We start from the raw sequence: 23,080 nt of genomic DNA on the forward strand, positions 1-23,080 counted from the left end.
ATGATTCAAGGAGCCCAGTCCCATTCTTCCTTGCAGCTGCCTCCTGAGATCTCCCTGCGGAAGCTGCAAGACTGCAGGCTCCCTGCTTTCTCTGCCAGTAATCCTTGGCTCCTTATCCCCCTCCTTAGGCTGATAAGCTGCTCTTTTTCTTGCTCTTTAAATCCTAGGATCTTTAATTATTTTTTTCCTAGTAGAAATAGGGAGAAATTAGGCGTGGTACATGTATTTTTAATTGTCGTAAAATATACATAGCCATCTTAACTAATTCTTTGTCAGTGTCATGAAGTTCGTTGACACTGTTGTGCAACATCACCTCCATCCATCCACAGAACTCTTCATCTGGCAAAATTGAAACTCTCTTCCTATTAAATGACTCCCCATCCACCTGACCCCACTTTCAGCCCCTGACAATCACCATTCTACTTTCTGTCTCTGTGAATTTGACTACTCTAAGCACCTTATATAAGAGGAATCAAACAGTATTTGCCGCTGTGTAACTGGTTTATTTCACTTAGGATAATGTCCTTAGGGTCAGTTCATGTTATAGCATTGTCACAATTTCCTTCCTTTGAAAGGCTGAGTAAGATTCCATTGTATGTTTATACCATTATGTTGGTCAACTTTCTGTCCCTGTGACAAAATACCTGAGAAAATCAATTTAATAAAGGAAAAGATTTATTTTGGCTTATGGTTTCAGAAGTTTCAGTCCATGGTTGCTTGGCCTTGTTGCTTTGGGTTTGTGGCAGCACTGTACATCAGGATATGAATGCTTGGAAGCAAAACCGGGAAGAGGCTAGGGTTCCAATATTCCCTCCAAGGGCATACCAGCAGGGACCTACCTCCTAATGGCTACACCGTCTCCTAGGAGCCCCACAGGCTGGTGACCAAGCCTTTCATACATGGGCCTTTGGGAGTGTTTCAGACCCAAACTAAGCTACAATATTTTGCTTATCCATTTGTCATCACTGGCCTTTTGAATTGCTTCTGCTTTTGGCTCTTGTAGCTAATGCTGCCGTGAACATGGATGTACGAGTATCTGAGTGTCTGCTTCCAATTCTTTTTGTACCTGGAAGTGGAAGCATGTTTTTAAGGTGTTTTAGTTATTCTGTACTTTTCTTTAAGTCTATTTTTAATTAATTTCTTTTTTAATTTTTGTGTTATCTGGGCTAGAACCCAGGGCATTCCCACTGATCTGTATGCTCAGTCCTTTATTTTTTATTTGGGGCCTCACTAAGTCACTAAGTTGCCCATACTGGGCTTGAACTTGTGATAACCCTGCTTCAGCCTCCCAAAGTGCTGGGACTATTTTTATTTTATTCTTAAACCAATATCTTTTGAACAGTTGCTGACCTTCCTGGCCCTGTGGCATATGTTACAAAAGGCATTTTCCCAGAGATCCCTGCCGCCTTTCGTGCCCTCATTCTCTCAAACGTCCACCCTGTCTTTTCTAGTCACTCATGTTCTCCCTTCCTGCTGCCTTTCTCTTTGTGTTTATCACCATTTCATTATCTAGCTATCTACTGATCAATCTATCATCTATGAATATCTACCTATTGATCAATTTATCATCTATCAATCATCTGTCTATCTATCTTTCTATCATCTATCATTTACTCCTCCCATTAGAATTTGTGCTTCTTGGAATCAGGGACTTTCCTTTGATCATTGCTGGATCTCCTGTATCAGGCGCAGTGCCTGGTTTTGTGCCTAGGACATAATTATTAGGGGAATAAATGGATGACTGAGTGAATCCGTTCCTACTTGCAAGGAGCGTACAGTCTGCATCTGATGGGGGAGGTAGACACATTAAAACTGTAATATGAGGCAAAATATGGGGGCCATAAGAGGTAGAAAACCAACTGCCATTAAAAGGCCCAGGATGGCTGAACCAGGAAGTTCCTCTGTGTACTGGGCAAGGAATTCTGACAACAATGATCAAAAGGCTATATACATTGAGTGGTTACTGTATGATGGTATAAATTGATTTTCACATCAATGTCCATGACACCTTATTATTACCAGTTTCCAGGTGAGGAAACCAAGCCCAAGAGAAGTTAAGGAACTTGCCCAGGGCCAGACAGCTAGTAACACTACTTCTCAAATCACTCCTCTTTTTCTTTCATTTATCCATTATTTTAACTTTATTAAATTTCTTTTCAAAGACTGTGAAAGTGGCAGTGTTCACTGCAGCCTGTCAAACAAGGCAAAGATGTACTAAAAGCAATGAGCTTCCATCAGCACCATGAGAGCACCCTAATCTGAATTGGTCCATGCTCTCTCCGTACTCCCACAAACTCCTGCAAATTCAATAGTCTTCTCTGTTTCTACAGGAATGGAGCCACATTGCCTGCATCACTCTTCTATTTCCATCTCTTTCTTTGAATATTTTGACCATCTCACATGGCAAAAGATACTGATTGAACTTGCTAATTTAAATAGTTGCAATGTGGTTGTTCCATGTTATCCAATCATTCCCCTATTGGTAGACACCTGTGTTGTTTTTGCTTTTATCACTCTAAACAATGCTGCCTTATATTTACGTATCAATACTTTTCTTTCTTTAAGATATATTTTCAAGTTGAGGTTTGTGTTAGTTACTTTTCTCTCTTTGCTGAGACAAAATATCCAACACCCCAAAGTTAGAGGGAAAGGGCTTTATTTGGCTTACAGTTCGTAGAGGTTTTAGTCCATAACTGGCTGACTCCAAGGTGGGGATGACAGACAGGCATGGCAGAGCAGAAACTACACAATGCGCACATCGTAGCAAAGTAACAAGAGAGTTTAACAGCATCTTTCCGCCCCTTTTATCTTATTCAGATGACCGGGATTAGGGCAGTGCCAAACTAATCACTCACCTGTAGTGGTTTAGTAATCACATGGCCTTAACCCCAGCATCACACATTTCAGATTCAACTACCTCTGAAAAAGTAAGTCCCACCTCATCCGAATGAGGCTTTGGGGGGACATCTAAATACAAACCATAATAACAGGGTTGCTCAACTTAAGTATTATGTTTAACTTTTTTTTTTGAGTCAGGTTCTTGCTTTGTAGTTCAGGCTGATCTAACTCACAGTATAGCCCAGGCTGGCCTCAAACTCGCAGCAATCCTCCTGCCTCAGCCTTGAGTGCTGGGATTACAGGCATGCATCACCATGCCTGGCTGTTTAATGTATTTTTAATTGTAGTATATTCCACTTTACTATTTTCCCAAAAGACGGTGGAATCAAATGTCACAAAGACCCTCACTTCCTCTCTCCTGCTTTTCCTCAGAGCTCTGTCCTCTAGCTTACCCACCATCTGACCAGACTTAGGACTCTCCCAGGAGGCTGAAGGGTTGCCTCCTCCTTCTCACATACCACATGTGGGCCTGGGCATGGCTCTGTTTTCTCCCTTGGCTCCTGAGAACTATTGGTCAGGGGATCTGGATTATAGTCCCAAACACTGTCACTGACTAGCTCTTTGACCTTGACCAAGCTGCTGAACCTTTCTGTGCATTGTTTTCTCCATTCATACTGGAAGGTAGTTATCCATCCAGTGAAACAGCCACTAGCCACATGTGGTTGTCGAGCACTTGAAATGTGGCTAGTGCAACAAGAGACTGAATTTTACATTTTATTTCATTTTAATTAATTAGAATTTAAATGGAAAGACCAACATGTGGCTAGTGGCTACCTTATGGCACCATGTGACTATGGAGAATGAAAATGGATGTGCCCGGTGTCTGGCACATAGTAAACACTCAATAAATGCTTGCTATTTTTAGGTGTTCTGTGTCTTGCTTTCTGGCCCACCACACCTGACGGCTCTCAATGATGCCCCACACTGGTTTTCCCGGAGTCACCTGGGGGAGGGGCTGCAGTGGTGCATGTCAGTAATGAGCTTCGCACTGAAGGTTTCTGGTCTGCTACTTTCCCTGGAGGGTCATGTGAGCCAGAGTGGTATGTGGCCTGCTTTGCAAGTGATTAACATGGTGTAAGCAATCTACATAGAGAGAAAAAACCCTCAGTTGGTATTCCATTATTCTATTAGAGTTTCAGAGCTGGGATTAAGTGGACATGATTTCTTCCTATGGGCCATTAATTTTGTTTTATTGCTGGTCTGATGGCCATTACCCTTTTTTGCCAATGCATTCCCCCATTAGGTTTGTACAATTAACAAAATATGTGCTGTTAGGGCTTTGATAGGAAGAGTGGGATGGAAATAAAGGGAGGGGTGCAGCTGCCACAGAGGTAGGGGTGGGGAGACGCTGGAGCTGGGAGTAGATCTTTGGGAATCAAGGGGGCATGGGTCTCTTCAGTACCTGCCTGCTGCCACAGGCAACCCAGAAAAAGTTCAGAAAGGTCTTTCTGGCTGTGCCCAGTGAGATGTGGAGGAGGTGTCCAGGTGACAGGATGGAATACTTAGCGGGTCCAGGTGGGAGTGGTGCTGGCTGACCTCCCTCGGCCTGCAGCTGGGTACAGCAGAGATGAGAAAATAATGTGACAACCTCAACCACCCCATGCTATCACCTTGAACACGAAACTCTAGCAGGCAGTGGGAGTCAGCCTCTCAGAGTCTCAACCCTGGACAGGAGAGACTTCCAGGGTGCTACCTGCTTTCTATCTAGGGGGCAAAGAGGAGGACTTCCACCCAAGTCAAAGAAGGTGGTGGTCTCCAGTGTCATCCAGTGAGTAGCACGTGGAAATGCAGGATTAGTGTAGTTGAGTCATTTTTTTTTTTTTTTTGGTAGAAAGAGAAATTTCCCAAATGTTTAGATATTGGCAGAATTTATAAAAACACCAGACAGCAAGAGTCAACATAGGGGCTGCCAGTTGGCAGCCTCTACCAGGAATTGAGAAGTCTTGGAAGGATTTTAAGGAGGGGTGGGTATCATCTAGTGTGTATTTCAGTAAGATCTTGAGGCAGTAAGTAAGGGGGTATATGGGGAAGAGAGGTTGAGTCTGGAGGCCGGGAGGCCTATCAGGGGCCCTTGCATTATTCTGGAGAGAGAAAGCAAGCCCACCTGGTCAGGTCAGTGAAATGGCATGAGTGGAGGAACAGTGATATTCCTGATGGAGACTTGGCAGGGCCTGGGCCTTGATGTGTGCACTGCAGAGGATGTCCCCAGGCCAGGGAGGCTGCTCTACCAGTGAACCTCCAATCCGTCTGCTTGGGCGGAGGGCAGCCTCTCTGTGAACCCGCACCACTGTGTGTCTCTGGTCTTCACTTCCTGGGCTTGGAAGGTAAATCACTTGCTTTCATCCAGTATAGAGAGAGCTAAGCATCTCCAATTCCTTCTCCCATGTAGAAAAATCATTAGGTTTAGCCTACCAGTGTTAAGATTCCTTACAGGGTTTCAGATTCATACCGAGACTTACAGATACGGACCAAAGGTGAGAGGGAGGGTGACAGAGGGAACTTTTGCAGGTCCCCTGCAACTGAGCCCTCAGACTGCCCGTGACTCAGGGGGCTGAGGATGGGTGTGGAGATAGAATTTATTTCTACCAGACTTAGAGGAAGGGCATGCAGTGCTCTCAACGCCAGTGGGTAGGAGTCTCAGACCTGAGTATTTAGTGTCAGGCAATTATTTCTTTATCCACTTATTCAGTTATTGTGTCATTTAAAGCCTGATGTTCATGACCAACAATGCCTGACTGACAAACCCAATGGACAAGTATAAACAACTTATAGGGACTGCAGGTGGAGCAACTTGGGGACATGGATTCTCTGATGGTGAGAGATAAGACAAACTGTCTGAAGGGATGGAGAAATAGCCTGCAAATATTTTTCAGGAGTGGGCTGTCTGACTAAGATCTTTCCTTTGAAGTTCTGTGAATTTTTGCCATATGCCAACACAAGGCCTTTCAGAGAACAGGAACATCCGGGGAGACTATGGTGCCCAAGAAGAGGTTGTCACAGTTTGGTTCTCATCCTAAAGTCTGGCTTGGGCAAGCACAGGGAAACTTGTGCTTCATCCCACAACCCCAGAAGGGCTGTGGGATGAATGCAGAAGTTGTCAATCTTCTCTGTTTGGCCCTCTTTTTCCCACTCAGTTGTTGCCGACCCTTATTTTACACTAACACTAGTTCCATTGATTAAGTTATTGGTATGTTCCAGGAAGTACACTAAATACTGTGCATACGTTATCACATTTAAAAGAGTTTCTGTTATCTGTCTCTGAGATGAGAAGATTGAGGTTCATAGAGGTTAAGGTTAGATAAGTGATGGTCTCCAGCTTTAACCTAGAGATGTCCAACTGCAGCTTCTTTACTCATCACTTCCGTGACATACTACTGCTCTACCTTAGCGAGACACTTAGTGCTATCCCTGGAGATTAATCTGTATAACCTCAGAGATCATGTAGATATCAGATGGAATTCTGTTTTAAGAATCATCTAGTCTATCATTTTCAGATGAGTAAATTGAGGCATAAAGAGATTAAAGGCCTTTGTCCAAGTTCAAACAGTAGAGCCACGTGTGGTGTTGCTTACCTATAATCCTAGTACTGGGGAGGCTGGGACAAAAGGATTGCCACGAGTTTGAGGCCAGCCTGGGCTACATAGTGAGATCAAGGCCAGCCTGAACTCCATATCGAAACTCTGCATCAAAGAATAAAAAAACAACAACAGCAAGTTCAAACAGTAAGTTAGTGACAGGGTCAGGGCGTGAACTCATGTCTGGCTGATACTTTTGATCCAGTGCTCTCTGTATTAAGCCATGGGTTGCTTAAGCCAGGGCTCATTTCCCTCCATCCTTCCAGCCTGCCTGAGTGTACCTCATGGAGGACTGCACAACTGTCTTGAGTATGCCAAGTCAATCCCACTGTACTACTTCCTGTGGGAAGATTTCTCCTAATCCCTGTTCCCGACTCTTTTTCAAATAAACATGACTATTCAAAAACTTCCTCCCGTTTATCACTTTACAAATTCCCCTCATGTTTATAAATGGGAATGGTCAATCTCATTTATGATCCCATAGTATCTTCATAGTGAATAAAGACTGAAGTTCTAATTCTGGTTGCACTGGTATATGACTGAAGGCTTTTGACATGATGTTTACTTGCCAGGGTATAATATCATGCACATGATGGTTTCTGCGTGCATCCTGGGCTAGGGCTGGTCTGGGAAGACTACTCCACTGGTGCATGTGAGGAGTGAAAGACAAGTATAATGTGGAATTTCCATGTGAGAGATGAGAGAGAGAGAGAGAGAGAGAGAGGTTTTCTGTGATGTGTAGGTTCAATTCTAGCGATGACTGTATTGTGAGGTTTTGCCCTTCTTTTGTGCATTGAATTACTTTGAAATGATGATGAAAGAAAACACTATTAGTATTTTATCAAAATATAAGGTATTAATCTCATCAGCCTTGTAATTTCTTAAAAACAGTTTTACAAATGGCTGAAATCCAAGGGAAACCGCTCTTTGGCCACTTCTCGCCCAGTGTAGGGTTCTCCCTCTAGAGTTGGGATTCACTGCTTTCTGAGAAAACCTGGCTCACTTGTGAAGGGTTCTCATAGCTTTCTTATGTTGAACTGAAGATCAGCGTCCTCTAACATCTGCAGTTAGTCTTAATCCTACCTTCTAGAATAATTCAGTCCCTTTCATGTAGTTTCTCCCAACATTTATAGGACCACCCTGAGGGAGAAGGAACACGTTGTTTTAGTTAGTAGAATTAGGACCAATGGATAATATTAGAGAGGGGCACATGAAGATACTGCTCGGTTTCTTCCTCCATGACTTCTGTCTCACAGCCTCCTTATAATAATGAAAATAGCAACAACAATAGCTCGCATTCACTGAGCGCTCCTTTTGTGTTAGGTGCTGCCCTATGCACCTTAGGTTACATTAAGTCCTGTAGTCTTCATAGCTACAGAGAAAGATATGTTATTATCCATCTTTTACAAATAAAAAACTAAGGCACAGAGGCGATAAGGAACTCACCCACGGTCAAGTTGAGATTGATAGTTGCACATATAATGTGATTCTAGAACCTGTACTTTTAATTACTAGACTTTTAACCCACAATTTAACTGCTTAATATCTTCTCTCTTTTCTACTCATCACTGTTAAAATTCTTAAAATATGATGCCAGAATTACGCATAGAACTGATGGACTGTTAAGTTTAGAGTAGAAATTGTCCAGGTCTTAGTTGGACACGGTGTAATTGTAAATGTAACCTAAGATCACATTTAGTGAGTCTGGCAGCAACACCATATTCTGAACTTGCATTTGACTCAAATAACCCAGGTCATTTCTTTAAACTGGGTCACACAGTTCTGTGTTTTTGCAATTGATTTTAAAATATAGGAGCCAGGTTTGGTGTATATATACTTGTCGAATATTTATCAATAATTCTGTAGAAAAGGAAAATTTGCAGGCCACAGAGTATAATTTGATGGTTTAGAGAAATGAGATCATAAACAATTTTTCCTTATTTTTGAAATTATTTCATTTGTGGTTCTCATGATGCTATTTTGCAAGAAATAACCAGTAAAGCAAAAATGGACTTTTTAATTTGACCCTTCCTTTTAGCTTGGTATGTGTCGTAACAATCTTGACTCTGTCCCTCTGGCACAGCAGCTCTGCATTATGACAGATGGAAAGTCTGCCATATCTTCTTCCAAGTGGCTAGTATCTCAGATGGACTTCCCAGAGGGCAGGGACAGAGCACAAAGCTCCGTATAATTTAATCTGGAGACTTCACATACTGACTTCACATAGTGGACTGAGCTCAGTTGTGACCTGTAAGTAGTTTAACAAAACACAAGTTAGAGCCACTTGTCAACCAAGGCTCTGGTTCTGAGGTGCTGGTTACAGTTTCTGGGTGAAATGAACAGGGTCCACCATTCAAGATTTCAAGAGCTATTTCTGAGAACCTCAATCATGCTGGGCACTCTTCTAGGTTCTGTGAATATAAAGATGCATAAAACATCATCATATTCCTCAGTGGCTTGCAGTCTAGTGTCCCTGCCTCATCAACTCCATGAACTAAAAACTGTGATCATGCAGATATCAGTAGAAACATTCAGAGGAAGACCTTTTGGCTAGAGAATATCATTGTGAACAAGAGGAACCATGTATTTTCATGAGCATACCTCTCTAGAGCTGATATCCGAATCTTCTAACTGAAATCTCACCTTCTTCTAAGTTGCCTCTCGTCTTAATTAAAGGGAAAATACTAAAGGAATACTTTAGTAGTGGTGCTACCTCCTACCATTTCCTTATTGGGAAACCTTCAGTGCTTCTAAAAGCTCACAGTGCATGCCTGATTCCTCCTGCCTGAGCCTCAGAGCCTGGATGCTGTGGCCCATCCTGATTAGCTGACATGCTTCCTTTCTCTTGTTTCCTTCAGTCACACCAACCTCTGTGCTGTCTCAGGCTTTTTTCCATGCTTCCCCTTCTTTGCTCTTGCTTAGATTGCCCCCTTCTTTGACATGCCCTCTGTTCATTAACAAGCCCATATCACCCAGCTTCCTGTCACTGCAACAAAATACCTGAGACAATATACTTATAAAGAGAAAAGTTTCGGTTTGGCTCACAGTCTTGGAGGCTCCAGCCCATCGTCAATTCTCCCCATTACTTTGGGTCTGTGGTTAGGTAGCACATCACCATGGGGATGTGTGGCAGAGCAAAATTGTTCACATCATGACTTGGAAACAGAAGAAAAAGAAGAAGGGTCCAGAGTCCCACCATCCCCCTCAAGGGCACACCGTAGTGACTTAAAGACCTCTCACTGGTTCCCACCTCCAACTAATGTCATTCTACCACCTCCAACTAATGTCATGTTGGGAACTAAGTCTTTAATAGGTGACCTTTCAAGGACATTAAATACCCAATCTATAGGACCCTCTCTCCCCCTTCCATCAGCCAGATCTTGCCTGTCCAAGTCTTCTGAGGTCCCACTCACATTCTTTCCCCCCATCAGAACTCCCTTGAGTGTCCCAACTTCTGCTGACTTCTGCTCTTCATGGAGAGAGAGACTACTACACAATTTAGCATAACTTTGTGTAGTTGTGTCTGGTGCTGCTTCATATGGTCAATCTTATTTCTTATTTATAACAGGACCCATGGATTTTATTCCTGCTGTACCCAGCAAGTGTAGATCACAGTGTAGATATGTGCTGTTTTTTGTTTTCCATTAAGTTTATTGGAACATTTTAGGTATACAATACAGTTACATTCATCATTGGGATCTTGTTTCTTTATATGATGCATCTTGGTTCTTATTTTTTCCCCATTCCCCTGCCCTCCCTTCACCCCCTCCACTCTTCCCTATTTACAAAGACTTTGTTTCCATTTTTTTCCTTTTCTCATATTTTTTGTTTTCCCTTCTTTCCTTTCCCCTTCCCCTCCTACTTCCCCCACTCCTTTAGACCATTTCTTCCTATTTCACAATATCACTTATACATTTTGATCCTTGTTTACAGTTTTAGCTTTTCACACCAGAGAAACGATTTGGTATTTACACGTGTGTCTTATTTATTTCACTTAAGAGTATGGCCTCAATGTGTATCCACTTAGCTATAAATGTCTCTAGTTTCTCATTCTTTATGGCCAAGAAGTACTCCGTTTTATTTAAAAAATCCACATCTTCTTTATCCAGTCTCCAGTTGCTGGGCAATTGGGCTGTTGCCAAGTTTTAGCTATTACAAACTGTGCCGCTATAAACATGGATGCACATATATCGCTGTGATATGATTCTTTTAATTCTTTTAGGAAGATACTCAGCAAAATATGTGCTGTTTTTAAAAGTTATTTTATTCCAGAAAGAGAATTCAAAGTAATTAGGGTTGGGGGCCGGGGATTTAGCTCAGTGGTTTCGTCGCCTGCTGTGCAAGCCCAAGGACCCAAGTTTGATCCCTGGTACCAAAAAAAAAAAGTAATTAGGGTTTTGATTTTTTTCATCTTGTCTTCATCACTCTTTTCCAGGTACATTTTTCCTTCCTACTCGTCTGAACTTCTTCACTTTACCTGAAAGTTCCTCCTGTAGTGAAACTTTCATTTTCCCTCCATAAACAACACGGGCAGTTTTGTTGTCTGCTTGTACGTGCAACTTTCCCTGTCTGCGAGCTTTCACAGGGGGCCCCTGAGCTCCACCCCTGCTCAGGATTTTCCACCAGGCGAGAGGCCCCAGTAAATGATTACTCCTTGGTCAGCTTGGGTTACTTGACACCTAAGAGCCCTTTTTTATCTGGGGTTCCTATACAGAAAAGGCCAAAACTCAAAAATAGTGGAGGGACCCAGCCCACACAGAAGGGTGTGGTCCCTCATCTGTGTCCTGCTTAGCTCTTAAAATCATAATCATTTTGCACCAGAACATCTTTGCTAGGATACTTTCCCACTCAGCACTATGGGTGCAGAGCTGCCAGCCCCCACTTTGCGCTCAAACAAATCCTCCTCTGGACCCTACCCAGCTCTACCCTGCTGCTCACCCCCAGCACAGTCTTACACAGTCCATAAAGATGTTTTCTTTTATTGGCAGGTGAAGTCTGGAGCAGGACTCTGAGGCTTTCTGTCCCCCATGTGGCTCACTAGAAAAGGGGCTGTGAACTGTAAGTAATTTTGATTGACGTTTTCCACACTGACTCAATAAGGTTATGGGTTCAAGACCGGCCCTGAACCAGATCTTTAACAGCTGTGCATTGTGCAAGGGAAATACTCAACAATGAGTTAGTCAGAATGTAAAACACAGTGGAGCTCTAATTAGATTATGTCTGAATGTGACAAAGCAGCCTTGTAATATGACATGCTATTTAATTAGACTGTATTGATTGGGCATTAAGGTGGACTTGATGTGCTACGTGTATCATTAATGCTGGGGAAGGAAGATCTTGAGTCTGCAAGGCTGACCCAGACCTCAGCTTCTATTGTGTATGGGCTAAGTTTGGAGGACAAGGAGGAAATGGCAACAGCGTGAGTTCTCAAACAAGGCCAAATTCATAGCCTGCACTTAACATTTACATCTAATTATTTCTGGGGAGGCAAAAGAAAATACTGCTGACCACTTCCCTTCCCTTCCCTCTGCCCAGTAAGAACTCTACTTCATGCATTGTGAGCCTAAGTATGGGCTCATACGGCCTCTTCCCACATGGCAAGAAAGAGTCTGCCCACCTGTGGGTAGCCTTTTTTGGTAGCCTAGCTAGAAGCGAGTTCTTCCTCTTCTGAGATTTGCAGCATTTACATGCTGCCCTCTCCTCTAGCTGGCCCTTTTTGTGCTCTCGCCAGCGAGGCCATGAGCTCCCAGAGGATACAGTCTGAGATCCCCATGTGTTTGCACACTGCACCTTAAGTCCAGTTACTGTTGGTGATTTTCAGCCGGATGACTGGGCTGCCCTGGGCTGGCAGGGCTCCTCCACTCTGCTCTGGGGCTGCCAGAGACCAGGTTGCTGTTGCTGCTACGACTTTGATAGTACATTGGCTTCCAACCAGTCCATGGAATTATAAATGATTAACCGTTATCAGCGCACATCTTCACCTCTGTGTAAAAATAGATTGACTGTAATGAGTATTTGAATAAATCATAAGAATGGCTGCCCTGCGATCGGCTAACATCCTGCCGATGGCTGCCCAGTGAGTGAGCAGGGCGCCGGCCCTCCCGCCTAATGGCCTGCGATTCAGTGCTGGTCGCCTCCATGATTGATGGGCCTGGGCTCCCAGGGCACCTCCTCTGCAGCCCAGGCTTAGGAGTGGTTGGATCTCCAGGCTGAAGGGGTGGAGAAGGATGACTCCCTCCATCCTGTTCCAGGAAAGCCTGCCTGGAGATGGGGCTCGGGTGGGTGGGGGAGCCAGAGTAGAAGAAAATAACCTTTGTGAGAATCGATGTCTCCTCGCACCGGAGGTTACAGGGACCTCATAAGTCAAGTCAAGTATGAGGAACAAGCTGAGCATGAACCTTAATGACAGTGGAGCATAGGGGAGAAATTCATCTGCACCTTCCTTCCCAGTCTTGGAGGGCAGCCGGGCACCTCGGCACTGGGCCACCCACACCCAGGGAGAGTTCCCTGGTGGGGACACTCAGACCTCAGTAAAGACCTAGGAAGAGCAGATTTCTTCAGATCCCAGGACTCTGAAATGAGAAGGGTTCAAATGATCTTTCAGGCAGTGGTTTGCCAAAGCCACCTCAGGCATGAGGAGTCTGCCTTCTGGAGAAGGAGAAAGAAGAGGAGGCAGGCTCAAAGAGTGATGGGAACCAGGTAAGGAGGAAAAAGTCTGAAAGTCTGAAGTTTCAGAGAGAAGACCAATGAGGGCTGGATTTGAGTGGGAAATAACAAACATTCCAATTTCATTCCGTGGTGTTCAGTGACTAGGCTGTATGAAAAATCACCTCCAAAACATAGTGGGCTGAACATTTATTGTGTTCATGTATTCTATAAGTCAGGAATTTAGATAAAGCAGTGTGAGGACAACCTGTCTGCATTTTACCAGGTCTGAGGTTTCATCTGGGTCGACTAAAAAGCTGGTGCTGGAATCATCCACAAGTTCCTTCATTCTGGACTTTGAGGCTAGCTGTTGGCTAAGATATTAGCTGGGGTTGTCATCCAGGCCCGAGTGACCTCTCCATGTGGCTTCCTAAGGGGAGGATCCTGAGAGAAAGCAAAAGCTAGGTGGAAGCTGTATTGGCATTGGAGGGCTAGCTTACGTTGCTGCAGCCATCTTTGGAGAAGATAATCTACTACAACTAGTATTTGCCAAGTATTTGCTAGTAGTCTGGTATAACCAGTCTCATCTATTTTCCATAAAGAGTGAAGTGAAGTCTTCTGCAAGGGGGAGATGATGTGTTCTTTCTAGAAAGACAGGCTAAAGAAACCTCTGTCTTAGATAAAACATACTGTCCCTTGACTCAGAATGTCTGAGTTTCAAGAGCCCCTCACGGCCAAGCTACACTTCCTTCCTGGACGGGACATGGTGATTCTGGGAGATCCTGCAGTTGGTGGAAACCTCAACTTCATAGGCCATCTCAGCAGGAGTGGGTCCAGTGTGCATTCTGTAGCCTGAAGCATCCGGTCTAGAGGTGTCTTAGACCTGACTTAGATCCACAGGGCATGCCCTTTGCTGGCATCCAGATTCCCTGCATCTCTATCAGTGTGGCCTTTGAGGCTGGGGTGGGTTTCAGCTAAAGATCAAGGTCGTAATGGTGTGGAGGAGCTGGCTTGCCAGGGATAGGGAGTTCCGGGAAGCCCTTGCTTTTTGGCCTGTAAGGCCTTCTGCTGTACTCTGATCTGGGGAGGGCCTGCCCTTAAGGAACCAGGTTTCTTCCCTTTTCCATGTTTATGATCCAAATACAGTTGAAATTTGGAAGAGAATCTGAGTGCTCTGGCTGCCTTGTTCTAACTTACAGGGATAGAAACAAAAATCCAAACAACCAAAGGGTAGGAACCAAGCCAGTCTATCCCTGATCCCCGCCCCCCAACACACATACACAAAGGGCTGATATTTGAAAATGGCTAATTGGGGGTGCAGGGAAGAGGGGGTAAGTGGTTTTGGTTTTGATGAAAAGGTACTGGAGTTTGGCAAGAAAGTCTTGGGTTTGTCCTCATCAGTTTAATATGAATATCAGTAACCAACACTTGCTGGGTACTTCTGCATACTAGGCACTACACTAAGTACTTGGGGTGTTTTATGAGTTACTATTTCTGATTGGCCCCTGCTTTACAGGATCCTTTTATTATCTCTGAATTATTATCACAGAAGTGAAGGCCCAGAGAATAAATACACTAAAAAGTAACAGTAAGCTGGCAGTAGCATTGAAATCAACTTACAACTGTATTCTTGTCTTAAACTACTTCATTATTTGATCAGTGCGCAGTATATGCATGTATTAAAGTTATCATACTGAATCCTGTTAATGTGTGCAATTAATACATGTTAATAAAAATTAAGTCATTAAATTTTTTTAAAAGATTATTAAAAGAGCCTCAGTTTACTCTTCTGCAAAATGGGGGTTCTGATGATATCATCATTGCAATGTCACCTTTAGTTCTGAGATTCTAAATACACATAAGATTCCAGAAACTTGTTTAAACATAAAGTGGGCCCTATTTATGGAGATGGATAGGTTTGTATTACAGTATGGAATGATTTTCTGTTCTTTCTCCTTTCATGAAACTTAGGTTAGGAAACTAATGTTTAATTTGGGCAGGTGAAGGAAACAGACAAAAATATACAGGTCATTTAGATTTTTAAGGCTCCAACTTCGAGGGAAATATGAATCCCAGCCTTGTGACTTACCACCTTTGTGATCCTTGGCACATGACCTTGGTCTTAAGATTCCTTGTTTCTAGAAAGGAAATGAGATTGTATAAACGTCCCAGAAGTGCTGTGGGAACTCAATAAAACCTAGCATGTGAACACACTTAGAGCCATTTCTGGCCCACAGTAGGTGCTTAATAATGGTTTAATGACTCTGAGCCAGTAAATAAATAAAAAGTAAAGTTCGATAGAAAGATTATTCCTTTCCATTGCTTCTGACAGAGATGGTCAAGAATTTTGCCTTTAACTGTACTCTCCATAAAACTTCACTCATAAACTATTGATATTTTAATAATACACATTAGCATCTTGCCCTTTGACAAATGAATATTGAATGAGCAATAAAGAGGCAAAAGAGTAACCAGGTATACTGCTTTGTAGAAGCTGGAGTCTTAGGTGGCTGTCCAAGGGAATGCCCCTTTTGCAGAGGCCTTGTGACTCACCCTGCTCCCCAGTGACTCCTGGAAACAGCTCTTAAAAGGAGCTCAGAGCGCAGCCAGCCTGGGCCAGTCTGGGCAGTATTTGTCCTTTTCACTCCTTTCACTTGGCTGGGGGGAACTTGGGAGAGGAGAAGTCTAGTGAGGCTAAAGGGGTAGAGATTTTGCCCCACATCAAATACCTTGGCTCTTCCCCATTAGTTTTGCAAAAGGTGTAGGTTTCAAGCTCACACTCTCTTGGGCTCTGTAAGTTAAAAGTCTGCTGACAGCCAGTGTGCCCAGGAGAAGCCAGGTGCACCCCCCCCCCCAGGCTCTCCCAGGTGGTGGTGGGAGCCTGTGCTGGGGGTGGGGGTGCTCAGGTTTGTAAGACAGAGTTCTCTGCCTCTTCAGGCATCTGTTTCCAGCCCCACTGCCACAGCCTCGGGTATCTTGTGGCCCCCATCTGGGCTGGGAGTCCTTGAGTGTACAGAGAGCAGTGACAGGGGCTCTTTGAGGGTCCAGCTTAATTGGTATGATTTAATGATATTTCTGGCGGATTCAGATTTATACAGCTTTCTGAGCTGCAAATCTGCTTTCTAAATGTAGAATTTTTGTGGAGTGGTAAAAAATAATGGCTGTTCTGTGATTCCTGCCTCCCGAGCTAGGAGATTGCAATTTACATTATGCAAATAGACATTATGCAATCAAGGCACTTTAGCAGGAATCTGGCGGCAGTGAGGCCGCTGATGAGAAGCCTGAGAAGCCAAGGTCTGCAGCCCTGACTGGAGGGCCCCCGGAAGAGGGGAGAGAAGGGGGAGGAGGTGAGCCAGGCAGGGAGGAGGCCGAGAGTCTGTTCCCCTGGCCCATGGAGGCAGAGTGGATCCTGCCTGGAGATGAGCGCATCCCAGAAGCTGCCAAACTGACTCTCTCAATTAATGGCTTTGTTTAATCATACCCCCTGTCCAGAAGAGTATTGTCTTACGGATAATTTCGTTTGCCTAACGAGATTTTGCTAATTAAATCTCCTTTCAGTTGGTGTGACTATGCCTGCAGGAGAGGGGCTATTTGAAGTCTTCTTCATAAACCTTTCTGGAGAGGGGCTTGAAAGAAGGGTTGGGGGATGGGAGAGACTGGGAGGGAGCATTAGTCCTGCTTTGGGGGCTTTGAGAGGGTTTGGGAACCGCAGGGTGGTGTCCCCTGCCCAACTCCCTTTCCCCTATGCAGGGGGAGCACAGATGCTCCTGTGTCCTTGTCCAGCGGAAGAGATTGCCTCCCTGGCTCCTGACACCTCCACCTATGCACCCTCAAGTTCAGGCGCAGGAGGAGGTTCCGAAGGATTTTCAGGAGCTGCTCCCAGCACCCCTGGCTGTGGGGACCTGGTGGCACTGGGGACCCCTACCCTTGCTTGCACAGTTATCCAGCCAGTCTGGCTCTTCAGAGAGGAAAACTGCTCCAGAACTGGCCATTTCTCTGGGGATAATTAACTGCATGAATCAAAGAGGAGATTCCGGGTCAGATTCACTTATCATCAGAGGACAAGGAGCGTCTCCTGCATGCATAAGAGCCCAGCACTGTGCCCAGTTAACAGTGGCACAGCAGTCCCTTTATCCACTATTTTGTTTTCTGTAGTTTCAGTTACCCACATTCATCAGTGGTCCAAAGCCATTAAATGGAAAACTCCTGAAATTAACAATGTATAAGTTTTGAATAACTTATAATTGTTCTAGTTTATTATTTTGTTTTTTGTTTTTGGTACTGGGGATCGAACTCAGGTCCTTGTGCTTGTGCAGCAGGTGGCGAAACCACTGAGCTAAATCCCTGGCCCAGTTCTAGTTTATTATTGTTGTTAACCTCTTAATGTGCCTGATTTATAAATTACACTTTATCATAGATCTGTATGTATAGGAAAAAACACAGCGCATGTATATATATTGGGTTCCATAGTACTTGCTGCTTAAGGTGTCCATGGGGGTCTTGGGATGCATTTCCTGAAGGTAAGGCAGGACTACTGCATGTGACTGTGTCACTCTTGTGCTGGGCCACTCCCAGTGCCCCTTTACTGTTGACAGGCTAAGGTCATCTTCCTCGTACCAGCTGACCGTGGACTACACAATTCAATCCTGATCTACTTTCCCAGCTTCGTCTCCTGCCCTTCCTGCCTGCACAAACAGACATATACAAGCTCCTACACTCGAGACCCCAAGCAGGCTGGAGAGAAGCACATGACCCAAGGGTAGAGGAATCTGCCTTCCATGCTGGGGAGGGGGCATCCCAGGAGACATGGCTTAGATATTCATGTGTAATGTATGAGTATATGTGTGTGTGTGTGTGTGTGTGCGCATGCACGCGCGCACATGCACATGTATTTGAAGAGAGTAGCTTGTGTCTTTCTTGGTTCCTGAGTTTTCGTGCTTTGCTTGTTCCCTTCTGGTCCAGGGATATCTGATGTCTGTCCAGGAGCTGTCCTCTCATCCAGGATTTCCATTATCTGAATTCTCAACTAGGTTATTCTTTCTAGGTGCACAGTAGGTGCTCAACACATGCTTGGCAAATGCACCAGTGAAGGATTGTGTGCAGTGTGATGTCAGACAGACTGGGTGTGAGCATGGTTCCTTTATGCACTTAGCTGGAGTTTGGGATTAAATTTCCTCATTTGAAAGCAAGAATAATAGTCCCTCTTCTATCTTCCCAGAAGGGTTGTGGTGAAGGATTAGAAGAGATATGTGAAAGTGTTTTATAAACTATAAAGCACTGTACAAGTATAAGAGCTTATTATTATAATGGCTGTTACACTTGAAGTGATCATAGTGTTTGAAAATTAGGAAATCTATTTTCAGAAATATAAAATCATCCAGGGCTGATTTGAACTCTGAAACTTATGGAACAATCATTTAAGATCTGATTCTAGATTTGCCAGTTGTGGGAATTTTCAGGTACTAGAGCCCTGGCCAGAGACCCCTCCCCTCTTCCCTTTCTCAGCCGTCAATTGGGTGTAGAAAGGAGTCTGAGGAAAGTGCCTCATCTTCATTTATGCCACCTGTCACCCAGTGGCATGAGAATCTGTGACTAATCTGAGTCCTGCCATTACCTATGCTCCATGCAACATTATCTTCGAAGATGCTGTTCCCTTTGCCAGGAAAGCCTTTCAGCTTTCCACCTGTCTGCAGCTCCCAGGTTATCAAGTAAATATGCTATAGGGCATATCACAGTGTGTGCCTGTGGCTATGGATTTATTAATGTCTGTTCCCCTTACCACAGCAAGTACTACCAGGGTAGGTACTGGGAATTCTGCTCCCATAAAGATGGGTGACTGCCCTCAGATCACTGGGCAGAGGCCTTCAGGTTGTAGCTGTGTCCTGTGGATGGGAAGCATCTGCCTGTTGCTGACCCCTACAAGTAAGCAGCTGCCCATTGAAGAGGCATATGCTACCTATGGCATCCTCAGCTCTTCCAGATTCTGTCTCTTGGGGGAGGGATGGCCCCCAGCTGGTGGTTGATCTGCTGAAAGCCCTCCCAGGGGCCTGGCACCCTGGCCTTCTCCTCAGATCCAAGGCATCTTATCTCCTGCCTGCTCTGGGCCTCTTCCCCCAGGCTTTCCACTCCCAGCCCCAGGCAGCCTCAGCAAAGTGCCAAGGGGCTGGGAGGCTTTCCATTACCAAATGCACTGAACCTATTTGTGAGTGTTTTGCAAAGTGTTTAATCCAAGGTGTTCCCTCAATTAAATTAGTGCAAACATCTGTGTCCCACATCCACCTCCATTTGCATTCTGTGCCATTTATTACAGCAGGAAATTGGAAGGCACCTTAGGAATACTTAGGACTGAATTAGGCTAGGTAGGCCTGGGTTTCTGGGAGAGGGCGAGGGACCTGTGAGGTTGACCCACAAGGCAGATCTGGCTCCAGCCTGGGACCTGCAAGGAGTCACTTTCTGGTGCAGTAGACCACAAGGAGGGGAGGAGACAGTGTCTGGTCTTGAGGAGATGGGGTGAGTTTTGCTAGTGCCCCTGATTCCCACCTGGGGCCAAGAGTCTGCCGAGGCAGGAAGAGTTTACTGTCACTATCTTACAACTTTAAACCCAATTTAAAGAACAAACTGTGTCACACTCAAGTGACCACCTAGCCCTCTCCCCGGGGGAGCCCCTCCCTGTTGGAAGGTGGGGTTTTTCCTCATGCAACTGCTCAGCGTTGGTGACTGGCTAAGTGTGGGTGGCAGCTTCTCTTCCCTGTATCACATAATTCCTGCACTGTCAAGTACTTGAGGAGACCTACTGTTACACTACTCTAGGAAGGACAGAAGAATGGTTTCTCTGACAAGTGCTGTGAGTACAGTATCTGTTGTAATCCTCCCACCAGACCTCTGAGACAAGGATGAACCAGAGAAGCCAGGCTTCTAAAGGCAGAGCTGCGCGTTCACCAGTTCACAGCTAGAATGTGGAGGATACAGAATTTGAATTCAGATCTGGCTGACTCTAGAGAGTCTGTGCTTTTCATTGCCCTTGGGACATTTCTCACCAAAGAAACCATTGGGGCTGGCTCTGAATCAGGGTCCTTGGTACCTCCCCAGACATCCTGCCCCATATTACAGCCAGGTAATAGAGAGACCCAGGTCCTAGCCTGCCCCCTCTTGGGGTTCCTTAGCTTAGAACTCCTGGGGGACCTGTAATGGCCAGGTTTGACCCATAGCCAGCTAACCAGAGGAGAGAAACTCTGGCTTGTGGGTACCAGAGCAGGGGGGAAAAGGATAGGAAGTCTGTCTGGGGAGTGAAGAAGAGACTCATGTGTCTCTGAAGAAACCTTAGAGATCACCGAATTTCTCAGTGTTAGTGGGAAATTTGCCTAAGAAAAAGAAGGTTTAGTGGACAAGGCCAGGGCCACACCTGGGAGGTCTCCGAGGGGTTTTAGGGAGGATGCTGCCTTTTAAGTATAAAAACAGGTGGGAGCTAGGAAACAGGGTGGGGAGGGGATGGGAGGCTGCTGTGGACTTAGCTATGAAGATTATTTTGAGCTGAACTTAACACAAAATCATCCAGGCCCTGCAAGGGTGCTGCCATCTCTAGCCTGGGCCTGGGGCACCCAGACCCCTGGGGAAGGACCTCATCTGTTCCTGGGGTTTCACCTACAGAAGTCTAGGGGCAGCAGAACACCCAGGAGGGTACTCAAGACCTGGGCTGGGCACTTCCTCCTGGTACCCAGGCCCTGCCCCTCCCCGAGCTCTTTTACCCATATTCCTGCTGAAGGACATTTTGGTTGCTTCCAGTTTTGGAAGGAGATTGTACAATGGAGGAGCAGTGGATTCGAGCTCAAATCCTTGGTCTCTCATTTCTCCCTCATACCAGCTTTTGCTCTGTCTTGGCCTTGCCTTCGACATTTGTTGAAAAGTACTAGTAATCTCATCTTATAGAATTGTTAGAAAATTAAGGGAAATGGTAGATAAGCTTGTCTGTGGTTGGGGACTCAAGACATCCATCTACCTTTCCCCCTCTTTTCCACTGCTCCTGTGCACCTTCTTGTCTAAGGCCCTGGGCTTTGGTCCTGGATATGGGGTGCTTTGGGGTGCTATGGAGATGAGGGTGGCCTGCCCTGTTTCAGCTCCCCCTCCTACTTTTTCTCTTCTCTCCCCTCCCTCTCTCCATCAAAAGACTTTCATAAATGCACCTCAGCATGTGGCACTGCCTGGGGCTTTATAAGAATGAATTGCTTATCCCAGCCTTTACTTTGCAGAAATGACAATCTACTATCAAAACACATTTATTAACCACTGACTGTGTATAGTACCCAGTGTTAGGCACAGTGGGGTCAGCTCAAGTCCTCCTGTCTCCTCCCAGGAAACCAGCAATTTCTGCTTTTTTTTTTAATTGCTAGATCCCAGGACCATCTGCCTTTCCCAACAGGATATTGGGCTTCTGTGCCCTTTTGTGACTTTCTGCTTCTACGCATGAGGGTCTCTTTGCCTAGAATGTTCTCTGTCCCCACTATTTATCTCATTAGAACTCCAGTTTCCCTGTGATGGGTGATGAGTACATGGGGCCAGGGTTTATCTTCTGTGAGCACCCAATGCACACTGGGTATCCTCCTTTGACTTTATCACATCAGTTTTCAATTATGCCTACCCCAGATATGCTTTAGTTCTAGTAAAGGGTTCTGGAGGCCAGATTATGGAATCTTAGAGCCAGCATGGGCCTGGGGTCATCTCTTCTGTCCAGCCTACAGGATACAACATGCATTGTTCCTCCCCAACTGAGAACACTTGCTCTGTTATTAGAATGCCTTGCTCTCTCCTTAGCCTTTGGCACATAATAATAGCTTGTTTTGTTGGACAGCCTCTGTGGTCTCCATCATCACTGGCAGGGTTGGAAGGAAGCTGTCAGAGGAGCAGCCTCAATCTCTAGTTTCCGGGTGTTCAGTCTGTCGGCCCTCTTCTGCCTCTTTCATTTGCTATTCTATGAAGTGTTAGTTCTCTCCTGCCCAGCCTCCTACCCAGCCTCAGGGTTTGGGATCTCCAGATGGAAGCAGGGTAGGCACATAAGAAACACTCCTTAATGCATTGTTCCTGTACTTTTGCCAAGGATATTTCCTTTTCTCAAAGTCTTTCTTTTTCTATCTGGATGGCCAAGTCCTTTCCATCTTCCCTAGCTCCCAGGCCACCTCTTCCACAAAGTCTTAGATCTCTCAGGGGGAAGCAGTTTCTTCCTTCTACAACCCCTGGCATGAACTCCCCTACACTGACCAGTGTCACTTGTATCCAAGGTAGCTTTGTGCTTGTCCTTTCCCACTGAGCTGGGTCAGTATGGGGTCTGTGGCTGATGCTTCTGTAGCCCTTGTTGCAACTACTGTGGTGCCTGACACATTCTGATTGGAAATACATGATCACTGAACATAAGAATTAACAGTACTGCTGCTTTTAGCTTATTTGTGAAGGAAGCATCTTCTCTCTTCCTTGACTTTGAGTTTTCTGCCCTGAATGTTTTTTCTTGTTCTTTTTCTATTTTTCCTTTTTGGGATTGAACTCTGGACCTTGCACTTCAGAGGCAGGTGTGGTACCACAGAGCTAAATCCCTGCCCCCCCCAAATTTCTTATAGACCTAGAGGCACATTTGTCACCACTTGCTGGAAACTGGATGCTCTGGCCAGCAAAAGAAAAACAAGTGTTAAATTCTGCTTGGTGTACTGAATGGACTGGAATTACTTCTGCATAGCAGGACTGTCAGGTCCCAGGACACTGATACTGTATATTCAAAGTCTCCAAAACCCATTAAGTAAGATGAACCATTTGAGCAAGAGAAGAAAATAGTCAAATTGTTTGTTGGTATTTTTAAAAATTTCATCCTGTCTAGACTTATATTTTTGAATGTGTTCCATAAGACAAATCATATATTGGTAGTGTGTCTAATATGTTGTGTCTGTATACCCATGTGCACACACATACATGCATGTATG

The 23,080-nt window shown here is 44.9% G+C and overlaps 1 protein-coding gene across 8 annotated transcripts in view; it reads left to right on the forward strand.

Annotated features, from left to right (window-relative positions):
- The window catches only part of Pknox2 (PBX/knotted 1 homeobox 2), a 251,324-nt gene that overhangs the window by 55,666 nt on the left and 172,578 nt on the right, over window positions 1–23,080 (forward strand). For 6 of the 8 annotated variants that reach the window (XM_004874488.3, XM_087204724.1, XM_004874490.3 and 3 more), the window contains exon 2: window positions 11,462–11,531. The exons of 1 other annotated variant lie outside the window; for it this stretch is intronic. The gene's annotated coding sequence lies outside the window, so the exon portion shown is untranslated. Of the gene's footprint in view, window positions 1–11,461; window positions 11,532–13,077; window positions 13,173–23,080 lie in introns of all 8 variants that reach the window. One more of the 8 variants, XM_087204553.1, reaches the window with a different exon arrangement.

The sequence above is a fragment of the Heterocephalus glaber genome, unplaced genomic scaffold (genome assembly GCF_053883595.1).
Source record: "Heterocephalus glaber isolate CG9 unplaced genomic scaffold, H.glaber_assembly_v1.0 deba00000006, whole genome shotgun sequence".
Classification (NCBI taxonomy): domain Eukaryota; kingdom Metazoa; phylum Chordata; class Mammalia; order Rodentia; family Bathyergidae; genus Heterocephalus; species Heterocephalus glaber.